Below are 16,958 nucleotides of genomic sequence, written 5' to 3' on the forward strand. Positions count from 1 at the left end.
GTTTGCTTGGATTTTGAAATGAATGGGACTTTGTCTTTATTACTAATTCACCAAATTTGTTGAGCGCAAAAGCAATTAATGTAGTTTAAGTATTTAGTATGTACAGTTCTCTGTGTTAACAGCTGGAAAGTAAGCAACCTTTTCTGACTGCATATGGTGTATTCCTCTTTTGAGTCCCCATAATATTTTATAAATTGTAATGCCCCATCTTGTACTACAGTTGTCTTATTCGTATTGTTTATAAACTCTGAGGGTTAGGACTGGGTCTTACTCATCTTTATGTGCCTTCCTTATGCTTCAAAGAATTTACCATCTAATGGAAGAGAGAACATTTGCAAGTTGGCTCCATACCAAGCTCCTTCCACATACTCTACTCATCTGAACTTTGAATGCAGAATCTTTAAATTGCATCCCCACATACTAAGGTCAAGAAAGAACTTAATGGGAAGTAATCTCCACCCATTAGCTTTACCCTGACATCAGGATTGCCAAATCCAATGGACTCTTGTCTATTCTTACGTGACTTCTGCTGGAAAATGCGAATGTTGACCATCCTGCCACTTGGAACTCTCTTCCCACTCCTCACATTGCTTTTCCTACCACTGGAAGTTCCTTCTGTTTCTTGTGGAGTACTTTTTGCTGTCTGGGACTTGTAGATAATGGTGTTTCCTAGGGCTCCCTCCAGGGCCCTCTGCCTCACTAACTGGATATACTTTTCCTGAGCAAATCCCAGGAAACTTGCGTCAGACCGTGACTTCAAATACAGGTTGATAAATGCTAAACTGTCTCCAAACCAGACTTCATCCTAGCCTCCACACCCAGACACCCAACTGCTATGGATCAAGTCTTTAGAATATCCTCACTTCAAACTGACCTTACCTAAAATAATGACTTTTTCCCCCAATAATTGCCCCTGCTATATTCCTTATTTCTGAATGGTACCTCCTAGCTATATAGATTATCTGAGGAGCTTACTGAAATGCTGATTCTGAAGATAAGGGGCATGGCTTTAAGATTCTGTATTTCTGGCGAGTACCCAACTGGTGCTCATGCTGCTGATTGAGAACCACTTCTGAGTATAGCAAGGCTGTAAATATCCACTACGTGCCCTCGTAATTGTCTTAGTTCAAGCCCAGATTATTGTAGTAGACTTAGTATTTCTTTGCCTTAGTTGATCTGTGCCCCCTCCAATATCTATTCCACACTGTTGCCTAAGTGGCCTTAGTAAAATTCAAGTCTGGTTATTTTATTCCCCTGCTTGGAATTTCTCAATGTAAAATGAAACTCATTCAGCATTAACACCTAGGCCCTTCTTGATCTGACATCGTGTTTCTCTAGTTAGACTAAAGAATCCCCACTATGAAGTTGTTTCATCCCTAAGTACCTTTGAAAATCTGTTAACCCAGAAGCCCCCTTTCTCATATGTTTCTCATTCCTGTTTGCCCTTCAAAGTTCAGCTTTAGTTGCTAAAACATTCAGACATCCTTCTGACTTAGATCCCCCACTACTGTTTTTCTATAAGAAGCAGCTATGCATAATTCCTCTTCAACACAGTAGTTCTTGAACTTTTGCAGGCCTCTCCTGGAGAGGAGGAAATGACTTCTCTGACTTTGTATGATGCTTATTTGTGGATGAATGGGCAAGGGAACAAATGAAGGAACAAACAAGTGAATGAACAGTATGGGAGTATGAGAAAAGGTATAAATTGGGTATAGTTGAGAAAAGGATTCAAATTGATCTTTGGTTCACTTCCAGAGGCAATTTCATCTTTCTGATGAATTTAAAGTGTAGTCTTTGAACCAGCTGGGCTTAATTATGTAAAGTTTTGAGCCTGAGATAAGCACACAATCACAAAACCTACCCGAACGAGTTTTTTGTTTCACTTCATCTCATAAAACAATGTTCTAAAGTAAGTGATAGGGATGCTCATCATTCTGCTACCCATTATCACAATGAAAACAATCATAAATAGTACACAGGAAAGGTGAGAAATAGCGGATAGTTCTTATTTCATAGTACTGTATATGGAAATAAACCAAATTTGCTCATAGAGATACTATTTTATTACCTCAAAAATATATAAAGATGAAAACGTTATGAAAATATTTTAAAATGGGATTTAAAAATAACTGAATTGAGAACATCACAGCAATTTAGAATACTAAAGAGCATAGCTTTAAAATGATAGTGCTGAGAACTCCCCACCTCTACCCCACCACCTATAGGCTTCTTTGACATCTTATAAATGTTCTCTAGTTTGTATCTAGAATCACTTATATCTTTCAAATAAACCAACTTTGTGAACATCTTGACTCACATGATTGATTTCTGTAAGCTAGGAATATATTCTTTAAATTCTTGCACCCTTTCATGCTCAATGTTGGAAATTCAGGATTACTGTTACATGACTGCACCAGGTGAGTAAAATACTAATTAGGATTACTGTAAGCTGCTCGTATAGGATTAAAGAAGACCCAACTAAATTATTTATTTAATCACTTTGCTTTAGCATTATAAGTGTATCATTTGGTTGAGCAGTGCCAAGCCAGGAAATGGGTGATGCTGGGGATTGGTAATTGGATATGGGGCTTTTCATAACTTGATCAAAAGCTCCATCCAACTGAAGAGAGCTGTGACAGCTGTTCAGTAGCTGATGTTGGAAATGATCCAGTGTGTGTGTGTGCAAAACCCGTTTTGTAAATGACTCGTGTTACTCAATGACTTCATAAAACCCCTCATATTTACCATTAGAAACCACACGAAAGTCATTGGATGAATCTGCCAAGAAAACTAATGGGTGCAATTAATGCAGGTTCCAGTCTCATCTCTGATACTGAATTACCAGGTAAGACTGACCCTTCTGCCTCAGTTTCCTTATCTGCATAATAGGTCTGATAGTGCTGACCTGGAAGGAATGCAAATAATAAAACAAATATTATTAATAGAATAAACAAAAAGTAATATGGATTCATGTTATCTTAGAAATAATTTAAAAATATAAAATTGTTTACAATGTGTTTTCTAGTTGTACAGAGATATAGTACATGAATTACACTTGTGTAGAAAATAGCTGCTTTTATTTTTTAGGAATTTCTAATATTAATTACCATAAGAATATCTACAAAAATGAAGATGACCAGTGTAACTTGATTGAAATAGAATAAATATAACTATAGTAGCACTTAGCAGGGAGGGTTGAAATTATCTGTAGTCATCTTCGCCTTTGTTCTGTTATGAACTTCTCTATGACATGGACTGTATCTTATTTATCTTTGAATTTTCGGTGCCTAATAAATTATTGATAAGTAAGTGGCAAAAGAGAAAAATTTGGCTTGCGCCAGTTTATTCCAAGCTTCAGATTATATTTGATTATTCTGTTATCAGCCACAAGAGGGCACTTGAAGCCAGTATTTTGGTCCTCCTTGGGCGTCTAACTGAATTGTGTATTCTTTCAAACAGGTCTGCTTCTGATTCAGGCCACCCAGCCAGTAACTTTTTCAAGATGAAAGTGTTACTGAATTAAAACTTAATGTGAGGACTTCAGAAAGTGCTTCTTGTATAAATTAAGATGAAGCTACTGTGAGATGTAGATGTTGTTTAGCTGGGATCGTTTTCTGAAGTCAATTCAGCAATTCAAGCAAGAAGATGATTTAAATAGCATACACTGCTACTGAAATAGTCTATTTCACTTACTTTATCAACAATAATAATAAGAAGAAGCACAGTAAATTCTTAATAAAAATGAAAGAAAAATAATTTTCAGTGTTTATTTTCCTTGCTGTACCTTTCTCATAGCCTTTTTTAAAGGTAATAATATTGATATTTTCCTTTTTTAACCTGTATCACTTTATCAAAACACACACAGACACACACACTATGAATAGAGCCTTATATTATGCCAAAACCCTGTGGTCACTGAATGAATGTTGGCTTTTGATTACAATGGTAAAACACGTCAATAAACAAAGGCATGTAGAACCTGCAGTGCTGGTGCTATGTTGTTCATAAAGTAATTTTGGGTACAGGAGTTGGTGCCAGTGCTTATCACATCCATTAATGCCTCAACTTTCTGCCTGGGATCACTAGAATTAAATGATAAAAAATGGCTTTCAGTTGCCATATAACTTTTTACCTTAAAATATTTTGTTGAGCGCACACCCTTGATAATTTATCCCTCCTAGACAGCTACATATATCAAAGTTGGGCTTTTGCTGGGCTAACAGCCACAGAGTAGAATAATGGAAATAGAAATGTTTATTAAACCATAGCCTGTCTGATATGCAGGTGATTTAAGTAATGATATATATTGTCCGATTGGAGGAGCATTCAGTTGGGCTGAGATACTGACAGTATGTGAGTGAGTGTTCTGGTTCTCTTCTCAGTTCTACCATTAATTTCATTACTTATTTGTGGGTTCATGTGACAATTGCCTTTCAACAATATATCTCAGATTTGCTAGGGATACTGGCAATATAATCAAGTAAAAGAATTATGGGTGCTTCTTTCGAAGGTGTGACCTAGAGTCAGTTATAGTAAAGAACTTTACAAATCCATGTGTATATACACACATATGCACACACATGGATTTCTGTATATGCTGTACTATTCTTCTAGCAATGGTACTCATAAAATAATTCTGTATGTGTGGTCTATCACCCATATTTCACCTCCTACAAAAAAAATTGGGCTTTCAGGTAGACGAATTAATAAAATAGGGCAGACATATTCATTGATTAGTTGCATTTCCTGTGTTTCTGATCTAATTATTTCATTTTATAAAGACTTTTTAGAGACCTCCAATGAACTCCCCCTTTATCATTATCACTGCTCCCCACATGATTTCACTTCCCTCCTTACCAGCCTAAATTTGGTCATTATTAAGCTTAAAATTGATCGGTTTATCATTAGAACCTCCTTACTATTAACCTTAACTTCTCTCTCTTTTTTTTTGTAACCACACACAGTCTTGTCTAAACCTGGCTACTCTGAAAGCTTAGTCCATGCATGCACGTGTTTATCTGAATTTTGTTGAAGAAAATTACACAACCCTTCTGATAAGGCTCATTTTAAAATAAAAACCACTACATTGTGAAAAACAATTGGCATGGATTTCTCGAAAAGAAGTCAATGTCTTGAAGGAATGAAACACTTAAAAAAAGAGAAAGAAAAGCAAAAGCAAAGACAGGGCCTGTGCTAGATTAAAAGAAAGATATATTAAAGTTTAAAACAATGTGTCATCCTTGATAAATAAACAAAACACAACTATCCAAAGCATTATTTGGACATTTGGAAAAATTTAAGCATAGATTGTAGTTTCAGTGTTAAATTTCTTGAGTCTTACACTTACATTTGGGAAGAATGATCCTGTTCCATCTTGAAGTATTTAAGGATGAAGTGCCACATTGTAACTAACTCTCAAATGTTTTAATAGCAAAAACTGGTACTATATGAATAGACTATGAATAGAAAAATTAATAGAAAAAATGATACTATATATGGAGATAAAGATTTAAAATGTGAATCTAATAGAAGTGTATATACCTACTTATTGTAAATAAGTTTAAAATTTTTCAAAATACAAGTGTGATTTTTTGCTTCATTTTTAAAATGAATAAAATATTACAGATAGCATAAAAATATTTCCTGGTTTGGGTACATTTAATATGGAACAATAATATGTATAATATGTCAGCATTCCTTTTATATCTTTGGATACATGTTATATATATATATATAACTTGCCTTTATTTTCTGTGTTTTCAAAAACCACTTTATTGAGGTATGATTGACATGTAAAAAGCTATACTTATTTAATGTGTACATCTCAATGAGTTTGGGGATAAGTGTATACCTGTGAAACCATCACTACCATCAAGGTCATAGACATTTTCAGCACCTCCCAGACTTGCCTCCCCCACCCTTCGTTATTGTTTGTGTGTGTGTACGTGTGTGCGTGCATGTATGTAGTAAGAGCACTTAAGATCTACCCTCTTAGAAAATTTTAAGTATACAATACAGTATTGTTAGCTATAGGCACTGTGCTGCATAATAGATTACTAGAATTTACATAACTGAAACTTTGTACACTTTAACCATCATCTTCTAGTTTCCTCATCACCCCAGCCCCTGACAATCATTCTACTCTCTGCTTCTATCAGTTTGACTATTCTAGATTTCACATATAGGTGAGATCATACAGTATTTGACTGTCTGTGTTTGGCTTTTTTTCACTTAAACATTATATCCTCTAGGTCCATTCATGTTTTCACAAATGGCATGATTTCCCTTGTTTCTCAGGCTGAATAATTCTAGTGTGGAGGAGAGTGGGTAGATGAATGTAGAGATATGTATTAAATTTTCTTTATTCATCTATCCATCGATGGACACTTAGGGTAATTCCATATCTTGGTTACAGTGAATGATGCTTTAATGGACAGGAGGTGCAGACACATATTGAAGATCCTGGTTGGGTGCAGTGGCTCATGCCTGTAATCCTAGCACTTTTGGAGGCCAAGGTGGGTAGAATGCTTGAGCCCAGGAGTTCCAGACCAGCCTAGGCAATATGACAAAATCCCATCTCTACAAGAAATTCAAAAACTAGCTAGGTGTGGTGGCACACGCCTATTGTCCCAACTACTTGGGAGGCTGAGGTGGGAAGATTGCTTAGCTCATGAGGTCAAGGCTGCAGTGAGCCATGATTGCGCCACTACACTCAAGCATGGGTGACAGATGAGACCTTGTCTGAAAAAAAAATTCTGATTTCAATTCCTTTGGATATATACCTAGAAGTGGAATTGCTGGATTATATGACAGTTCTATTTTTTAACATTTTGAAAAATCTTCATACAGTTTTTCATCATGGCTGTACTAATTTACATACAAACCAACAATGTATCAGGGTTCCCTTTTCTCCACATTCTTGCCAACACTTATCTTTTGACTGTTTGATAATAGTCATTCTAAAAGTTGTGAGGTGAAATGGTGATTTTGATTTGCATATCCCTGATTGGTGATGTTAAGCACCTCATCATATAGCTTTTAGTCACTCGTATGTCTTCTTCTTTAGAGAAATATTTATTGGGTCCTTTGTCTATTTTTTAAATTGGGTTGGTTTATTGTTGTTTGTTTTTTACTATTGAGTTGTAGGAGTTCCTAATATTGTGGATATTAACCCCTTATCAAATAAATGGTTTGAAAACATATTCTTTCATTCTATAGATTGCCATTTCACTCGGGATTGCTTTCTTTGCTGCAAGAAAGCTTGTTAATTTGATATAATCTCACTTGTTTATTTTTGCCTGTATTTTGGCATCATATCCAAAACATCATTGCCAAGACCAATGTCAAGGAGTCTTTTCCCTGTTTTCTTCTAGTTTTATTGAATCATGTCTTTGAGTGTTTAATCAACTTTTGAGTTGATTTCCTGGTACTTAAGATATATGGATTAAACAGTTTTTTCCTTTTTCATATGCACATCTAGTTTGCCTAGCATAATTTATTGAAAAGACTGTTATTTCCCATTTTATATTATTGGCATTTTTAAAAAAAATTAGTTGACTGTACATGCATGGGTTTATTTTGGCCTCTCTATTCTGTTCCATTGGCTCACGTCTTTTTATGCCAGCATGACACTTTTTTCTTTCTTTTTTTTTTTTTTTTGAGACAGGATCTCCCTCTGCCACCCAGGCTGGAGTGCAGTGGCATGATCATGGTTTACTGCAGCCTCAACCTCTCAGGCTCAAGCGATCCTCCCACTGCAGCCTCACAAGTAGCTGGGACTACAGGCATGTGGCACTACACCTGGCTAATTTACAAAAAAAAACTTTTTATGTGGAGTTGGGGTCTCAGGTCTCCATATGTTGCTCAGGCTGATCTCAAACTCCTGGGCTCAAGTGATCCTTCCACCTCAGCCTCCCAAAGTATGATGCTTTTTTGATTTCTCTATTTGTTATGGCTTTATAAAATTATTTGAAACCAGGAAATGTGATGACTTCTGCTTTGTTCTTTTTGTTCAAGATTGCTTTGGCTTTTCAGGTCTTCTGTGATATCTTTTGAATTTAAGGATTGCTTTTTCTGTTTCTGTGAAAAATATTATTGAAATTTTAATGGGATTGCATGGAATATGTATATTCCTTTTAGTAGTATGGACAGTTTGACAGAATTAGGTAGTCTAAGCCATGAACATGGTTTGAAAAGAAATAATGGTCACAACCTCAAATGAACACTTTTTTCCTGCCCAAGAACTCCAGTACATTTTCCTAGGGTATACACTTTCCTACTCACCAAAATGCCTGTTTCCCACTTCTCTCCAGCACTAATAACACTGCCTCATGCTTATCAAGGCAACAGCAGCAATCTGACAAGAACGTGGCATCATCCCATCACCAAATTTACCAGTCTTCCTGAATCTGGACCCATACATTTAACCTTGCCTCCACTTGTCCCCTGGATTCCAGCGTCTCTCTTCTTCTCAATGATCTGTCTCTTACAGTTGTCCCTCCCGCTCTTCCATTGGAATTTTACCCCTCTGCTACATCAGCCATAGCAGCACAGTCACTTGGCCTGGTAACTACAATCTTTTATAAAAACCATGTCTTGGTCACATATCTCCCTCTAGGAACAGCCCCATTCCTCTGCTCCCATTATAAGCAAAACTTTTTAATTGGATTGTCTCTACTTCTTCACCCCCCACTCAACTCACTCAATTTGGCCTTATGGAAATCACCATTTCACTGAATCTACGTCCAGGTCAAGAGAGATTATCACCCTCTTCAACCTCCCAAAAGCATTGATAACAAGTGATGATTCTACATCCTCAGATGCGTTCTTCTCTTAATTTCTGTACTGCAATAGTGTTCTGCTTCCCCTCTAACCCATGGCTGCTGTCTGTCAGTCTTATTTGCTAACCTCTCTTCTGCTAGACCTCTAACTGTTGGAGTTTTCCAAATCCTAATCTTATGACCCACTTTCTTTTGTATCTTTACCCTCTGCCTAAATCAGTTGTTCCTAACCTTTTCTGAGTCCCTTTGGAAGTCAAGTGAAGGCTATGAACTCTTTCTCAGAATATTATGTTTAAATATACATAATAAAATTTGTAGAATTATACAGGAAACAAATTATATTAAAATTATAGTGATCAAATATTTCAAAATAAATGCATGATATTCATCTTTATTAACACAAAAATAAGACAATATATTTTAAATACAATTAACTTTAGAATCGTACCTTATTTAAAAAAAATCAGGGTAAAGTTGTTTCTTAACTTGGATAAGAACATTACACTGTAGGGTTGTGATTGACAGGACAAAATGCTTGCTATTGTTATGCAGGATATGTTTTCAATTTCAAATTTTTGTTTTAATGTTTATAAGTATTGAAACTCTTGATTAGTTAAGATTGTGTGTGTGTGTGTGTGTGTGTGTGTGTGTGTGTGTATGTTTGTAGCAAAAAGGATATCTTAGTACATTTGGGCTGCTGTAACAAAATAGCATAGACTAGGTGGTTTATAAACAACAGAAATGTATTACTTACAAACAGGAAGTTGTTTCTTATAGTTCTGAAGGCTGGGAAATTGGTGATCAAGGTGCCAGCGATTTAGTGTCTGATGAATGCCATCTTCTGGTTCATAGAAAGAATTTTTTCACTGCATCCTCACATGGCGGAAGGCATGAATGAGTTCCTTTGGGCCTATTTCATAAGGACACTAATCCCATTCATGAGGGCTTTCCAAGACCCAATCACCTTTAAAGAGCCCTCACCTCCTAACATCATAACTTTGGTATACCATCACTTTCAACACACAAATTTTGGGAGGATACAAACATTTAGATCATAGCATCAAATTAAAGTTTTTTAAGCTTATTTTACAAGGCCAAGATAAGCTTGCCTCAAAAGATATCAGAATCCTCAAAGGTTTTTTGAGTTAAATCCTACCTATAATGTTTTTGAGCCTAAGATCAAAGATTATAGACTAGGACAATGCTTTCAATACAGTTTATATCAGAAAGGAAAGGATTCTGGATTCATGGTTCAACTTTAATACAATTAAGATAGAAGTAACTTCCAAAAGGGTACTAAACAGTTTCTAGATATTTATAGATGTCTCTTTTCAAAGAAATTGGTAGTTAGCTAAGGGTAAAACATTTCAAAGTTTGGCAAAGATGTCAGTTTCTATTTTGATCTTCCAAATCAGCTACATATTCTGGAAAGATTACAATATTATTTAAAGTAGAAAGCCTAATGAACTTGAAAATTTTAGCCCATCCATGTGGCTAAAAATAATTTCCAGGTAAGCCAACCCATGCATCAGTAGTTTTTTTGAAGTATTCTGAATGCAGAATTTCTTTTCTTTAAGAAACATTAAGTAGTTGCCTTTAACTTAAACAAGCTCATAAATCTTACCCCTCACTCCCAAAATGAATTCATATATTTATGGTCAAATGATTTTCAACAAAAATGCCAAGAACACATGATGAGAAAGGGCAGTGTCTTCCAAAAATAGGGCTGGGAAAACTGGATATCTACATGCAGGAGAATGCAATTAGGACCTCATCTGATACCATAAACAAAAATTGACTAAAATAAAGATTTAAGTGTAAGACCTGAAACCATAAAACCACTAGAAAAAAAAATATTGGGGAAAAGCTTCAGGACATTGGTGTGGGCAATACTTCTTTTTGGATATAATTCTAAAAGCACAGGCAACAGAAAAAAAAATAGACAAATGGGCTAACATAAAACTAAAAAGCTTTTTCACAGCAAAGGAAACATCAACAGAGTGAAGAGGCTATCTATTAAACTGAAGAATATATTTGCAAACCGTGTATCTGATAAGGGGTTAATATCCAAAATATGTGTGAAACTCTTATAACTCAACATTAAGAAAACAAATAACCAGATTAAAAATAAGCAAGGACTTAAATGGATATTTCCCCAAAGAAGACATACAAATGGCCAACAGGTATACAGCAAGGTGTTCAACATTGAGCCAGTATAGGAAAGAAAGAAACTCGGTCCTGGCAGATAAGAGACATAGTAACCCAGATCTCCTCGCCCCTACTCCATAGACCTCAACTGTCCGGGCATTTCCCTGCCCTACCTTCTTGCCTCCCTTAACAAGCTGACCCAAGTCAGGGAGTAGAAAGCTGCCTCCTCCTAACTTAGCTGACCTGGCTGAATTCCCAACCATAAAAAGAAGAAACTGACCATTTATATCTTTGAGTGATGTCTTCCAAGGTTACTGAAGTGAAACTCTGGCATTCCCAATAATAAACAGACCAGATCCAGCCAGCTGAAGACAAGATGAATGAACTCCAGCACTGACCTTTCATGAAGGTTTTCCTCATTATAATCTCATTATAATACTTAAAATCACACCCAGGGGTGGGGATTTAGCATGCTAATGACACATACGACACATAAAGAAATATGTTATTAAACTGCGCAGGTGCTAAAAGTTTCCTGCCTCTATATGCCTACACATAGCTCCTTTTCTCACCTTAGCTCCCTTAAAATGACAAGAGCCAAGCCCTTTGGGGAGCTGGCACTGAGATCCATTTTCTATACATTTCTCCCTTGCTTTGTGTGAGCTGGAAGCCCATTAAAACCTTGCCTCAACAGAGCGAGACTCCGTCTCAAAAAAACAAACAAACAAACAAACAAAAACCTTGCCTAAGAAACATTTCTGTTTGGCCTGGTGTTCATTTCTATTTACTTGAGAGTCAAGAACTCAGAGTATGAGCTGCAGTAAAAACATCACTAATCATCAGGGAAATGCAAATAAAACCACAATGACATATTACCTCACACTTGTGAGAATGGCTATAATAAAAAAGACAAAAGATAACAACTGTTAACAAGAATCTGGAGTAAAAGGAATCCTGGTGCACTGTTGGTAGCAATGTAATTCAGTACAGCCATTAAGGAAAATGGTATGGAAGTTCCTCAAAAAATTAAAAATGGAACTATCATATGATCCAGCAATCCTACTTCTGGGTATGCATTCAAAGGAATTGAAATAAGGATTTGTAAGATACATCTGAACTCCCATGTGCATTGCAGAATTATTCACAATAGCCAAGATATGGAATTAATGTAAGTATACATCAGTAAATGAATGAAGAAAATATGGTATGTATACACAAGGGAATACTATTCAGCCATTAAAAATAGTAAAAAACTGTGATTTGCAACAACAGGGATGAACCTGGAGGACATCATGTTAAGTGAAATAAGCCAGGCACAGAAAGACAAATACTGCATGATCTCACTTATATGTGGAATCCAAAAAGGTCGAACTCATAGAAACAGAGAGTTGAATGTTGCTTATCAAAAGTTGGAGGTGAGGGGCTTTGGGAGATGTTGGTCAATAGATACAACATTTCAGTTAGACCACAGGAATAGTTTCAAGGGATCTATTGTACAACATGGTGACTACAGTTCAAAACAACATATTGTGTGCTTGGAAATTGATAAGAAAGAAGATTTCAAGTGTTCTCACCACACACACACACACCAACAAGTAATAAATAAATAACTCCTGCTCCCTTGGAAATCAGTGAACTTCTATTTGATAAAATGTAATTTATTTTTTGGTTGCCCTATTTCTTGATCATTTTTAAAACATGCAACAATTCAGAGGGTACTTTAAATAATGTCAATGACTTCTATGATTGGTGACAAAGCTTCTCTCAGGATTGTAAAAACAGCCTTTATTCCTATTGCATGTCTGTGTAAAAAACAACAAGTAATGACAGCATGAGGTGCTTTCATTGTCACTAAGGTAACAACACCAGATACATTGAAAAGCATTGTTAGAACCAATTAAGTAAAGAGTGTATAATGCTTTAATTTTTCCAATGTTTTATTTGGAAAAAGAATATAAAACAAAGCAGAACAATAAATTTTTTACCTTTCCCAAAATGTCACCAGCCTTGTTACTTTCCAAAAGAGACTCACAAAATCAGAATTTTGCCAGGTGCAATACTGAAGGGCAATGGTGAGAACATCAATCCTTTGATGGCTCATTTTAATGTTATGATATTTCAATAATTCTACAATGTATCAACACACTGGACAAAAGCACCTCTTCTAGATTTTTCCTCTATTTCAGTGCAAAAACCAGCTTGAGCATCTCCAGTGCACATGGCTGAACTGAAGTCTCTCCAACTTTATAGGATCTTAAGTAAAAGAATTTTGCTGGCCCAGCACGGTGGCTCAAGCCTGTAATCCCAGCACTTTGGGAGGCCGAGGGGGGCGGATCACGAGGTCAGGAGATGGAGACCATCTTGGCTAACAGGGTGAAACCCTGTCTCTACTAAAAATACAAAAAAAAAAAAAAAAAAAAAAAGAAAAGAAAAAATTAGCTGGGCGTGATGGCAGGCGCCTGTAGTCCCAGCTACTCGGGAGGCTGAGGCAGGAGAATGGCGTGAACCCGGGAGGCGGAGCTTGCAGTGAGCCGAGATCACGCCGCTGCTCTCCAGCCTGGGCGAAAGAGCAAGACTCCGTCTCAAAAAAAAAAAAAAGAATTTTGCTAAAAGGAGAACTCATATTTTCAAAGTGTCCTAGCTTTTACACCTTGAGATTTTTCTTGCATAACAAAAATCTGCTATTGGCAAGACATTTTATAAATAAAGACACGGTGGCCTTGGTGTCCCACCACATTTATGCGAGCGAAGCTATAATCCAGTCTTCATCATCATTCTTCTCTTCAATATAAACTGAAATCGGTTCTGTAAAAAATATAAGAAATTATGATAAAATAAAACATTTGATTCAAGTGACATTTTGAAACTCTATATTACACGGCTTAAGGCTTTTAAGCAATTTGATAAATGTCATAGAAACAAGTAATTTGGCTGTCAATTAAGTAAATTATAGGATATTCAAGAAATTTGTAAGACAAGTGAAATAAGACAAGTTTTTTTTTTTCAATTTGTTCATTTTTTAACACTTTTTATTACTTTAAACCTCAGGTAGACACAAGGTTTCAGCAGGAGTTCAGAAGCCATGCCCTTCTAGGAGTGCGAATAGTTTCGAGCATGGAATTTCATGGCGTTTTGTGTCTGTGCCTTCCTACAAATAATCATTCTCATTTCTGATATTCACAATTTTCTCACAGTTATTTTTAAAAGACACACTATATTTATGAAGGAGTAATCACAAATACCCATTTTACAACACACCAGATATAAAAAAGGAATTTAAAGGAAATAAACAAGTAAATGAAAGAAACATTGACACTCACAGAAGGTACCAAACTCTGTAAAACCTTTGTTATGGCACAACATGTTAGCAATAATGAATGACTTTAACACACTTCAGTAATCGTCTCAACAGTCAAATATGTTTGACATTACCTGGGCCATGTAGCTCCATGAAAATTTGCCAATGGAGAGTTAATGATTTTTATTTGAATGGTCCCATATTTGCACCCTTAAGCAATTAGAAACCTTTCATCTCCTTCCAGGCATTAAGCAACAAGGTTACATTGTTTGTTGTCTTCCTTGCTTTAGTATTTTCTGTCTAGCATCTATTAATTTTGAACATGTTATGTATTTCACTAATTTTTGTATTTATTGTCTATCTCCACCAAGAATGTAAGCTCCACGAGGACAGGGATTTTTCTTAATCACTGCCATTTTCTTAATGCCTACAATACTGAATATATGTTAAAGGCAAACTGTTGTTTTCCAAGTACCTCATTTTGTTCACCATCTTTCACTAATAGGTCTGGTTTTGAAATTAGGCCCTGAGTTGAGTGATACATTCACAATTAAATTCCTTATTCCCTCTAGTTCTGCAAGAGTTTCTATCAGTCCCTTATCATTTTCTTATTGCTTTTAAGTCAAGGGACCAATAAGTTTAAAAACAGTCTCTTTTTTCACCATATGGGCCAGTAGAACAGGCTACATAATTTGTGAGGTCTCATGCAAAATGAAAAGGGGAAGTCCCTTCCTCAAAAAATATTAAGGATCTCAAGATGACAGCAGAGTATTAAACCGAGTATGGGCCCTATGAGATTGCCCAGGTCACACTCACTATCCTGGCCCTTTAGGCAGGGTTTTGTTAGAGCTAGATTTTTGAAAACCTACAAAAGAAACACAGGCTTTAATGATCAGGATTCTACTTTCATGTTTTCTCATGTCCATGATGAGTCTGTGTTGCAAAGATTTGAAGACTGTAAAAATGAACACAAGTTAAATCATAAATTACATCAACTACATAACTGCTTTTTCTGGATCCAAGTTGACCTTTTGGTTATATGAATTTCCATCTAGTTACGATTATTTATTGGGACATTATCCCATCCAATTATTTTAATAATTCAAGACCAAAATTCTCACTGGTGTGATCATTTTTAGGACATTTATTTATCATGTAAATAAGCACTCCTTAAAGGGAAAAATCAGTTAAAGATGCTCATTCATTCCACAAAAGTTTATTAAAAATTTATATATGCAAATTATGGGGCTTTTTTCTTAGGCATTATAAGACAAGAAAGAAGGCTAATTTACCAGAAATCAACTTTCCTGAAGCTAATTAGTCCAATGATCATTTTGCTGAATGACTAATTTGCTGAATTTGCCAACTTAGATGACTGTAGTTTAATAGAAGTATTTACTAGCTTTAGTATGATTGTTGAATGTGAGTGACTAATGGTGATACATACAGAAAAAAATTATATATACATATAATATTGAATACATATGTACGTATATAATATGTATACCTAATACATACTTTATATATATTTAACTTATTCTAAGAAGACTAAGTGTGAAAGAAAGTGAAGCTATCTGAAAGAAACTAGTATAATGAACCATGCAATTAGTATGTGTTAAGTAGAAAAATAAAATAGGACACAATAGAAGTAACCATATTATATTTTGGATGTTGCATGCCATTTGCTGGTTGATATACTATCTAAAAATTTGGTAAAAAAAATCTTTTAAAAGTTTGGCAAAACAGAAGTCAACATAAAAAATTTGAAGCACTTTATTGATACACTCAATACTTAAGAACGTTTTCCTCTTTGTTATAAATTATATGAATTCTATCTACAGGAAAGTCTGCCTAATTTAATGGTTTCTCATTAAAAATTACAACTTCAGTATATAATATGGTAAGGATTCCTAACCCCAGGCCATGGACTGTTACCATGGCGAAGTATACACTCTTACATACTTTACCTTTATAGGCACAATTTTCAGTAGCTGATGACTTGGAGAGGGATTCCAAAAATTTATGAGACGAATATAACTAGATAACAAAATTATTTACTTTTCTTTTTTGGTTCTTCTTTCTTTCTTTTTTTTTTTTTGGACAGAAAGTCAGTCTCTGTCTCCCAAGCTGAAGTGCAGTGGCACGCACCATCATGGCTCAGTGCAGCCTCGACCTCTTGAACTCAAGTGATCTGCTCACCTCAGCCTCTTGAGTTTCTGAGACTACAGGCATGCACCACCATGCATGACTAATTTTTTAAAATTATTTATTTATTTTTTATTTTTTGTAGAGATGGGGGTCTCGCCTTGTTGCCCAGGCTGAAAATTATTTTCTTAACCCCACTAGACAGATATAAACTCCTCAAGAATAAGGGCCTAACTTTACTTATTTTAGGATTCTTTCTTCTATTTCTTCTCTCTTCCTTCCCAACTAGAGTTGTCAGATTTAGTAAATAAAAATATGGAAAGCTGAGTTAAATTTGGATTTCAGATAAACTCTGAACAATTTTTAGTATACATATGTCCTAAATCTTGCTTGGACATACTTAAAACTGGAAAAAATAATTTGTTGCTTATTTTAAATTCAAATTTACCTGGGTGGCCTGTATTTTATCTGTCAACTTTACTCCCAACCTCTACCTTTCCTCCGTCACCCAGCAAGTACTTAGAACAGACCCTGGAACACAGATGGCCTTGTGCAATAGATGAATGAGTAGGTGGACAGTGACCTTG

Source organism: Pongo pygmaeus, chromosome 7, assembly GCF_028885625.2.
Source record: "Pongo pygmaeus isolate AG05252 chromosome 7, NHGRI_mPonPyg2-v2.0_pri, whole genome shotgun sequence".
Taxonomy (NCBI): Eukaryota; Metazoa; Chordata; class Mammalia; order Primates; family Hominidae; genus Pongo; species Pongo pygmaeus.